General features: G+C 26.4%; 1 long non-coding RNA gene across 1 annotated transcript; it reads right to left on the bottom strand.

Annotated features, from left to right (window-relative positions):
- Positions 1–3,443: 3,443 nt before the first annotated feature.
- On the bottom strand, positions 3,444–4,664 carry LOC131621756 (uncharacterized). Its single transcript, XR_009289673.1, has 3 exons — positions 4,282–4,664; positions 4,010–4,063; positions 3,444–3,868 (listed from the first exon to the last, which is right to left on the bottom strand). It is a non-coding gene; the product is annotated as an uncharacterized LOC131621756 (long non-coding RNA).
- Between the last annotated feature and the right edge of the window lie 6,156 nt (positions 4,665–10,820).

Genomic DNA, 10,820 nt, shown 5'->3' with positions numbered 1-10,820 from the left:
GTGGGTCTATTGTAGCAAAACCATATATATATATATATATATATATATATATATATATATATATATATATATATATATATATATATATATATATATAGGAGGGATATATTTACTCCAAGAATAAGTGTAGAAGACTTACTCCAAATCTTAACCATTGATTTTCATTAATCTCTATATCATGATAGCTTTAAATCCAATGGTAGATTTTGTTATATGAATATATGGTAAATAGTTATCAGAGGTGTGATGTTACTAAATTTGACACCTTGATGTCATTTGATCATGTTTTATATATATATATATATATATATATATATATATATATATATATATATATATATATATATATATATACTAGTAACTAACCCGTGCGTGTGCACGGGTTTTGGTATGTGACGCGCATTTGTTTCAGATATACATTTTTTATTAGAAAAATATCTGATATCCGTTAAAAAATAATAATTGAATGTATAGAAATATGTCTAGTACCCGTGAAAAAATAATAATTGAATGTATAGAAAAGTGTCTGGTATACGTGAAAAAATAATAATTAAATGTATAGAAAAATGTCTGGTACTCGTGAACAAATAATAATTGAATGTATAAAAAAATGTCTAGTATCCGTGAAAAAATAATAATTAAATGTATAAAAAAATGTCTGGTACCCGTAAGAAAAATAATAATTGAATGCATAGAAAAATGTCTGGTACCTTAAAAAATAATAATTAAATGTATAAAAAAATGTCTAGTACCCGTAAAAACATTTAGATCAAGATATTTTCTCTTTTCATATAATGTCATGCCTTAGAATTTATAAATTAAAATCAAGATATTTTCTATTTATTATCAAAATGGTTTTATATGAATAATATATAGTTCAACATGAATAAAATATGAATGTTCTCCTGTTAAAATCATTTATTTTATTTTTTAATATATTAAAAAATTATTTTTAGATTTTTTTAGTATTAGTGATATAAAAACTAACTAAAAAAAGAAATCATAAATACTGAGATTCACTATTAATAAAATCATAAATTTTAATTAAACATTATATTTTTGTTCCTATCATGACTTTTATATTTTCAAATACTTTTAAAAATGGTCAATAAATTTCAAATTTTTTGCATAGAGGAATATTTCCATCCAAATCTGAAATATTATGAAATGGTGTCTATAGCTCAATTGTGCACCAAAATTCAAAAAAACTAAAAATTCATGAGATCTGCAATGTATCCATCTCAGTATCAGGCTGGACCGGGTTTATCAGATACATATAATCTTAAATAAAAAAATTGTTTTTATATGAAATTGAAATATAAAAATTATATTGTTTAAATAAAACTATTAAATTGATAAAAAAAAAAGTTCAAAAGTAGTATTTATTTATAGAAAATGGTTTATTTATAGATCAAAAGTTATATTGTTCACACAAATTTTTATCTGGTTACCCGTACGTTCATACGGTACTGGTGTGTTACCTGTGAGTTCACACAGATTTTGACCTAATTACCCGTGCGTTTATACGGTACTGATGTGTGACTCGTGTGTTCGCGACCCACGGGTACTGGTGTGGACCGGAGATACGTCACCAGTTTGTCATGAAAATTCAAACAAATTAAAAAAATCAAAATATTATTGGAAAAAAAGAAAAAATGAGACAAATAAATATTCAAATAAATATGTGCATTCACACGGTACTGGTGTGTTACATGTGCATTCACACAGACTTTGACCTAGTTATCTGTGCGCTTACATGATAATGGTGTGTTACCCGTGCGTTCGCACGGGTACTGGTGTGGTTCGTGCATTTATCTTCAAAAATATAATAAAAATAAAATGAAAAGAAGAAAGACAAAATTATATAAGCAAAACAGTTTATTATTATCAAAAAAAATAATAAATGAGTACTTATAAAAAAAAATTAAGTTGTGATACGATCGAAATTTGTTTTTTATTATTGATCAACATCAAAATTATTAATAAATATAAAAATTTAAAATTGACAAAAAAACATTAAATCATTAAAATATTTAAATTACCAATTAGTTTATTATTTATTACCAATCTGAAATATTTTTTTTATTTATTAATTATGTATAATTGTATATGATTTTTCTATTTGTTAAGAAAATATAAATACAATGAACTATCGTATACTTTTTCAAAAATTTTAGAGAAATAAGACCAACCAACTACCCACATTTACTCTACTTTAGTGACAAACTTTATACCAAACCCCTAATGTTATAGCAGTAGAAATAAACAAAGATTATATTTAATATTTTATAATTTTTATTATCTTTTTAAAAAGTAATAGCAACTAAACAAATTTAAAATTTAATAAAAATCTAATATATTATACTTATGTAATAAAGTATAATAGAGAATTATACTTCCGTCTCACCCACACAGAATTATAACATTTATTGTACATTTCTTAACCGTTCCACAATCCTTTTATTCTTATTCTTAAAAATATTACAACATTTACTTTAAATTTGTGTCTAAAAATATAATAGAGAAACATTCCTACATGCATGAATTTTATTTTAAAAATAGAATAAGAATAAATTAATCTCATTTGAATTAATCAGCATAAAAGAACAACAACATAATCCAAATATTCCAATTGTAAGGCAAAGCCATTTAAATTTATACATTATTTTAAGTATGTTTACTTTTATTTTCTTTAATTTCACCTTAGTTTAATAATAACCGTAATACAAAATAATATTAATATTATACCATAAATCTAAAATTTAATATCAATTATTATATTTTATTGATTTTTTTAGTACATGAAATGGAATAAATTTTAAAGATAGTTGTTTTTAGAAAGTAGAATAATTGTAATTTTTTAAAAATAGATTGAAAAAAATAACATTGATCCATTACAAAACATTTTTCTAATAGTTGTTTTTAGAAATATTGTTTCTATGAAGAAGACAAAACATCTCACAATTGGTGCTTAGTTTAGTGTGAGAAAGGAGGTTGAAGAGACAAATGATGGTTTTTAAAAGAAGTGGTGTGTATGGAAAGAAGGAAATACACATTTGCAAGCAAAGTAGACATTATAGCCTGTCGCAACAGAGCTGATGGGATATCAAAATATATTGTGAAAATCGAAAAAGTGGCAAAGAGAAAAGAAAGCTGAAAGAAAGTAGAATAAGAAGAAATAAAATAGAATAAGAAATTTGTTCAAAAAGGTGTAATTTAAAAAATTGGTAATTCAAGAACAATAAATTTTCTTATATGATATATTAAAGTTAAACAATAGAATAAATATTAAAAAAATAAGTTTTAAAAGATAAAATCTGAGTTAGATTTATATAAGTTTTATTTTTTCTATATATTTTTTTTATTTTTTAGGTGTATAAGTAAATGTTTCTATATTAATAAAAAAATTAAATTATATCTAAAGTTAAAAATAATTTAAATTTATTAAAATATTTTATTATTTAAATATACTTATATAAGATTTCGTATAATATTTCGTTTTAACCGGCCAAAAAATGCAAGGAGACAATATATTCAAACTTATTTATTGTTACTTTATTGCAAAGAGCAAAGATAATAAAGCTAATAATAATAATTAAATGCTATTGCAGTACTTTTTTTACAGGAACACGAACAGTAGAAGTGGTAATATAAATTTAATATTTTGAAATATATTAAAGGAATATATCAATGAGGAAATTATATGCCAAAACACAAGTTGGATAGTGTTAGAACATCAAGCTCAAAACATTTCCATTCTGCATCTCATTCCACCCATCAACCCATTTCATTGGCCAGTAGAAAAAATCTGCTCTATTCTCTCATGTGAAGTAGGAAGAGTTTTCAATATGAAAATAAAATATTTGTCCTGCAAAAACAACATTACATAAATAAATGAAAAAAAAAACAGAAACATTATTCGAGTCTGCAACTCACATTTTTTCTATCAAACCCTACTAACACAAGCGTAAAGCAGAATCAGAAAAATGAACACATAGCAACAACTCACCTTCCTTTAATTTCAAATATGAATTTTTTTGTTCCATCTCATTGTAGTTTAGATCTGCAAAAATTAAGACAAAAAATATTAATGAAATACAAAAAGAATTGTTCAAAAAAATAATAAATATAATGGTTGAATCTTTAAAGCAAGAACACAAAACAGAAAACATAACTTAAAAATCATAAAAGTGAATGAAAAAATAGAGATTGAAAAGAGAATGAAAGATTTGAAGAAAGCATTTTTTGAAAACATAATTCAAATACATAGTAATAACTCACCTTCCTTCTATCAAATCCTGTTAACACAAACACAAATTAGAAAGAAATTAGAAAGATGAACACAGAACCTGAAAAACAAAAAAATAGGAAAGTTAAAAACCAAATCGATCTTGTTAGATATCATAGATCTAAAAAAACATCACTGATAGTTGTCACAGATCTAAAAAAAATCAATGATTTAACCGATCTAAAACGTCTTCCGCAGAAATTGAAGACAGAGGAAGGTGGAAGATGAAAATGGGTTAGAGAAATAAGAAAGATGGGAGACTTAGATAGGAAAGAGAGTTGTTTGAGATTTGAGGTAGTGAAATGAAAAAGACTTGTTGAGTAGAGGAAACAATATATTTGTGTTTTCAAGAAAGAGAGAAACTGGAAAAGTTTTGGGTTTGTTCAAAAAAGCAAAGAAAATGAAACACACGTAGCATAGGAAAAGGAAGTAGTAAAGGATAGCAAATAAGACAGCCACGTGGCTCATTAAGAAAGCAAAGGGGCAAATTGGTATTTTCCAGAGCATTGAACTTTCTTATATTGTATATATATATATATATATATATATATATATATATATATATATATATATATATGAGTTTTGCTACAATAGACCCACTTGTTTTTATGAAGGTCTATTTTAGCAACATGCACCTTAGGGTGCATTTAAGTATTTTTTAGTTAAAACTTACTAAAACACACCTTCATAAAATTAAGTGGATGTATTATAGCAAACCCCCGTGGGATTTGCTATGATACACCCACTTATTTTTATGAAGGTCTATTTTAACAACATGCACCTTAAGGTGTATTTAACCATTTTATAGTTAAAGCTTGCTAAAATAGACCTTCATAAAAACAAGTGGGTCTATTGTAGCAAAACCATATATATATATATATATATATATATATATATATATATATATATATATATATATATATATATATATATATATATATATATATATATATATATATATATATATATATATATATATATATATATATATATATATATATATATATAGGAGGGATATATTTACTCCAAGAGTAAGTGTAGAAGACTTACTCCAAATCTTAACAATTGATTTTCATTAATCTCTATATCATGATAGCTTTAAATCCAATGGTAGATTTTGTTATATGAATATATGGTAAATAGTTATCAGAGGTGTGATGTTACTAAATTTGACACCTTGATGTCATTTGATCATGTTATATATATATATATATATATATATATATATATATATATATATATATATATATATATGGGTTTTGCTACAATAGACCCACTTGTTTTTATGAAGGTCTATTTTAGCAACATGCACCTTAGGGTGCATTTAAGTATTTTTTAGTTAAAACTTACTAAAACACACCTTCATAAAATTAAGTGGGTGTATTATAGCAAACCCCTGCCCGATTTGCTATGATACACCCACTTATTTTTATGAAGGTCTATTTTAGCAACATGCACCTTAAGGTGCATTTAACCATTTTGTAGTTAAAGCTTGCTAAAATAGACCTTCATAAAAACAAGTGGGTCTATTGTAGCAAAACCATATATATATATATATATATATATATATATATATATATATATATATATATATATATATATATATATATATATATATATATATATATATATATATATATATATATATATATATATATATATATATGAGGAGGGTTATATTGACTCCAAGAGTAACTGTTTAACACTTACTCCAAATCATAACCATTGATTATCATTAATCCAACGGTTTTAATTAAAATTTTATATATAAAAATATTTCCAAAAAAAATTAGATTAAATGATCAATTAAAACCGTTAGATTAATGAAAATCAATGGTTATGATTTGGAGTAAGTGTGGAACACTTACTCTTGGAGTCAATATAACCCTCCTATATATATATATATATATATATATATATATATATATATATATATATATATATATATATATATATATATATATATATATATATATATATATATATATATATATATAGGAGGGATATATTTACTCCAAGAGTAAGTGTAGAAGACTTACTCCAAATCTTAACCATTGATTTTCATTAATCTAATGGTTTTAATTGATCATTTAATCTAGTTATTTTTGGAAATATTTTTCTACATAAAAATTTAATTAAATCCGTTAGATTAATAATAATCAATGGTTAAGATTTGGAGTAAGTCCTCTACACTTATTCTTGGAGTAAATATATACATCCTCATATATACACAAACTTCTCAATCACTCAGGAATGTTCACAAACTTCTCAATCACTCAACTAATAGACATTTCATGTTATTGTTCTCTTATTTAATAGTTAATAACTATTTTAAAAATAAACAAAAAATACAAAATTATTTTTCTTTATCAATTATTTCTCTTATTTTTCATTTCCTTATTTTCTATTATTTTTAGGGTTTGTCACTTCTTCTCCTTCATTTTGTAAGTTTTATGTTTCTTTTTATTATTATTTAAGGTTTGTGAATTTTTTTGATTTTTTTTCTTTATACTTTGCAATGAAATATTTTTAAATCGTTAGGGTTTAATTTTCAATTTTGTGAGTTTTTAGTGAAGTTTATGTTTCGTTACAAATAACCATAATAGGTCTATAAATCAATTCTTAATAGTTGTTTAGATTGAACCATGTTAATAAAGTATATAATTTTTTTAAATTATATCTATATAAAGTTAAAGTAAGAATTGTATGGAAGAATTGAAACATGTGGGACAATGAGAGAAATATGTGATATTGTATGATCGACAATTAAATTGGTGGTTTTGGATCAAAATCAAAATAAGTAAATTTTAGTTTCTTCATTTAAAAAAAGTGGATGTTGGAAGCATTGTGACATTTTCTTCATTTTGAGACAATAGAGAAGTTATAGTGATTCTCTTAATTGTAAGATATCTTTAGTAATAAGAAATTTTAATTTCATGCTTGTTTGTTTCTCAATGGAAATGTTTCGACATTCAAAAACAGTGGTGTAACGGTGAAAAGTTGAGACTGAGGCTATTCAATTGACCCAACTCGTATTTTAATGAAAGTCGCCACCGCGCTTTATTGTTTCCAAAGGAAGTGGGGAAAGAACAAAGTAAAAGTGGCAACAAAACCCGTACTCGTGGGTACCCACCCGAACCCGCCTCAAAGTTGACGGGGAAAACCCGCTTTTACTGGGTTTGGGTTCGGGTTTGGGTTTTCCCCGATTACAAAATACGAGACGGGTCGGGTAATGGGGACACTAGTACCGACCCCGAACCCGTCCCCGAACCCGCCCCGTTTATTTCAATGTGTATATTATTATATATTTTTGATAATTTAGAATATTAAATATGTGGCCAAAATTTTGATATTTTAATTTGTATTTATTATTTAAAATATTTGATATGTGTGTATGAATTTTTTTGAAATTGTTTTATGTTATTATTTATAAATTAATTTAATTTTGTAAAAAATGAGTATTTCTATTAAAAAAACTGATTTCACTAAATGGATCGTGGCGAGGCGGGGATACCCGAACCCGTTTGGGTCGGGTTTGGATTTTAATTCTCCATCCCCGTTTGGGTTTGGGGCGGGGAACGGAGACTGTTTGGGGGTTGGCTATAAAATAAATATAGATCTTAGGTTCGGAGGTTGGCTATAAAAGGGAAAGGTATTAACACTCCTCACATCTGTAGTACTATACAGGAACCTCTTTGAAAATATATATTATTATTTTATTGTTTTTTTTTTTGTGAAATAGAGTGGGATGGTGGGAAAATAATTTTATTGTGTCATCGATAAAATGTCGCATCTTGTGCCTACATACCCCTTTTATGCAATAGGGAAGTCAGGGCATTTGTAGTTTCCCTTAAAAGGAAAATAAAGAGCTAAAGTGGCAAAAAAATATTTTTGGGTGCTGAAATTTATTAATACACAGCAGAGTTTTAAAAATGATAAGCTTTAACAATACAAAGCAAGTTTTTAAGAGGAGTCAGGCTTTAAAAATGCAAGACAAAGAAGTCATGCTAAGCTTTAACAATACATAGCATGGTTGTTTGTTTTAAAAATGGCTAAGTTTTAACAATACAAAGCAAGATTTAAAAAGGGGAAGTGCTAAGCTTTAACAATACATAGCACAAAGTAAACAAGAGAAAACATGGTGAGTACCTTGACAATTTTATTCAATACTATCACATTCCTTTAGATTTGGTGATACAAGCAATAACAATAAGGAACCAAGCAATCAAAGCATACATATCAAGCAAGTGTTAATGGTAAGCATATCAAGTAATCATATGATATTAGGGCACATGCATTATGATCAAAGTCAAAATACGTTAAATATAAGCAAGGATATCAATATATACAAGTATATGTATGGAAAGAGAGAACATACCTCAAGGTCAATCATATCATATATGTGTGAGTATGATGTATATGATCATATGGATAAGTATACGTATGAAAAAGTATCCTTATAGATGTATGGTTAATCAACAATGGATATCAAAATAAAAATATATGGTAAAAGTATATGATAAATTTGTATATGGTAAAATTATATGGATCAATCAAGTATGCACATAAGTAAACAAATAAGGTATGATCAATCAAACAAGGAAGGACAAACATCAATGGGTGTCAACTATAAACATGGTAGAAGACAAACATCTTGTTCTTGTGAACAATTAATCATATAAGTTTAAACTTCAAAAAGTATGATTTATTTTATCATGATATAGACATGGATGTCAAGGTGATCATGGCATTGATGAAGAAATGAATATTAACAAGGTGTTGCATCAAAATCAAAGAGAAAGTTCATGGATAAAAAATTAGGGTTTTAGTTCAAAGCAAAGTTCTTTCATTTTAGAAGAAAACTAAACCCTAGGTGATAAAACAATTTCATCATGTTATCTATTTCAAATGAAGCTTGATTCAATCATATTATGATCATATTAGCACACATAAATAATTAGATAAAAGAAATCAATCAAAATATTTTATAAAAGGCCTATAAAAAGTACTAGTTTTGATTTAATTAAAAAGTGATAAGATAAATAATATTTTTGGGATTTTAAAATTTATTCTCAAAATAGATAGTATAAATGAGAAGTGTACAAAAAATCTAGTCTAAATGACTTAATTTACTATGTAAAATAATTAAGTGAAATTGTAAAAGAAAAATGAAAGAAAATAGTGATAAAAATAAGGTTCGCTGCCAAAGGGTCGAACTCAGGACTTAAGGGTGATGAGTTTAAAATAAACCACTAGGCCGGCGTGCTATAGGTGACTATATAGTGTGATGACTATATAGTGTGATCAGTTGATAAAATATAAAAACATGTGAAAATCCATAAAAAGAGAAAAAAAAACCAAAAAAGGTCTAGGGCGAGGGGAATTCGAACCCTAAATCTCAGGGTGACAAAGCAATAAGAAGGGCGCGCTCTACCATTGGGGTGGTCATACATCCATTTATAGAATTGCATTCAATATATTATATGTGTAAGAAGCTTCAAAAACCAAAATTTCCACTTGATGTTCAACCTTGGGTTTCCAAGATTTTTAGAAAAACAATCTCACTCATTTCTCAATCAATTGTAGTGATATAAAAACAAAACTTGTATTTATAGGCAATTCCTTCTATTTATAGGCAAGATTTCTAATTTGTGAGTGAAGAAATCAGCTCAATTGGAGCTTCCAAGCTCAAGTTGACTTTGCTTGCTTAAAGGTGAAGTAATCTTGAAAGTTATGGTTCCAATGACTTTAGCATACATGATTCATGAACATTAGGGAGGCTCCTATGATTTTAGGAGGTTGCTTGTTGCTTTTATGTTGGAGTGTGATCAAAATAAACATTTTGAAAGCTCAATGCAAGAGTTGTTGGTGATTAACGTCACTTTTTTTAAAATGGCAATGGTGCCTTTAGTCTTGAAATAGAATGGAAACTTGGTTAATGATGAAAACTCTTGGACAAATCTCTTCAAAACTCACAGCTCAAGCATGATATAAATGTATTCTTATAATTTTTGGAAAGCCAAGACATCCTCTACAACTTTCATGTTTGGAGTTTTTCTTGAATTAAAAGGGATCACTGCGGAAAATGGCTTCAAAGTAAAAAACTTTTAGGGATCAAAACTGCCTTGAAAATTTTTGTAAGTGTTTTCCTTTGAGACATCATGTTTATGGTTCATGACTCAAACTACTTGCACCTTTTGAAAATCCATCTTTTAGGACAAAGTTGTTGTATGAAATTTTCTCTTCAATTTGATCATTGGAGCATGAAAAATGGTGGCTTGATGAAGAAGTTACAAGTCTTTAGAGTTGAGTACTTGAACATGCAAAATTTCCATAAGTTAGAAAATTTCTTCAAAAACCCTAATTCAAATTTGAAACTTTTGAATGATTTTCATTCATGACGCGATAAAGCGATTTTGGTGTAGAGTGGATATATCCGAATTTTGAAATCCAAAATATACAAAGGGCAATTTGGAATTTCCAAAGAGTATGATTTTAAGAGGAATTAACATGTCGCCCCTCATTTTATACA

This window comes from Vicia villosa, unplaced genomic scaffold (genome assembly GCF_029867415.1).
Source record: "Vicia villosa cultivar HV-30 ecotype Madison, WI unplaced genomic scaffold, Vvil1.0 ctg.000011F_1_1, whole genome shotgun sequence".
NCBI lineage: Eukaryota > Viridiplantae > Streptophyta > Magnoliopsida > Fabales > Fabaceae > Vicia > Vicia villosa.
This window is presented reverse-complemented; position numbering and strand designations above follow the sequence as displayed.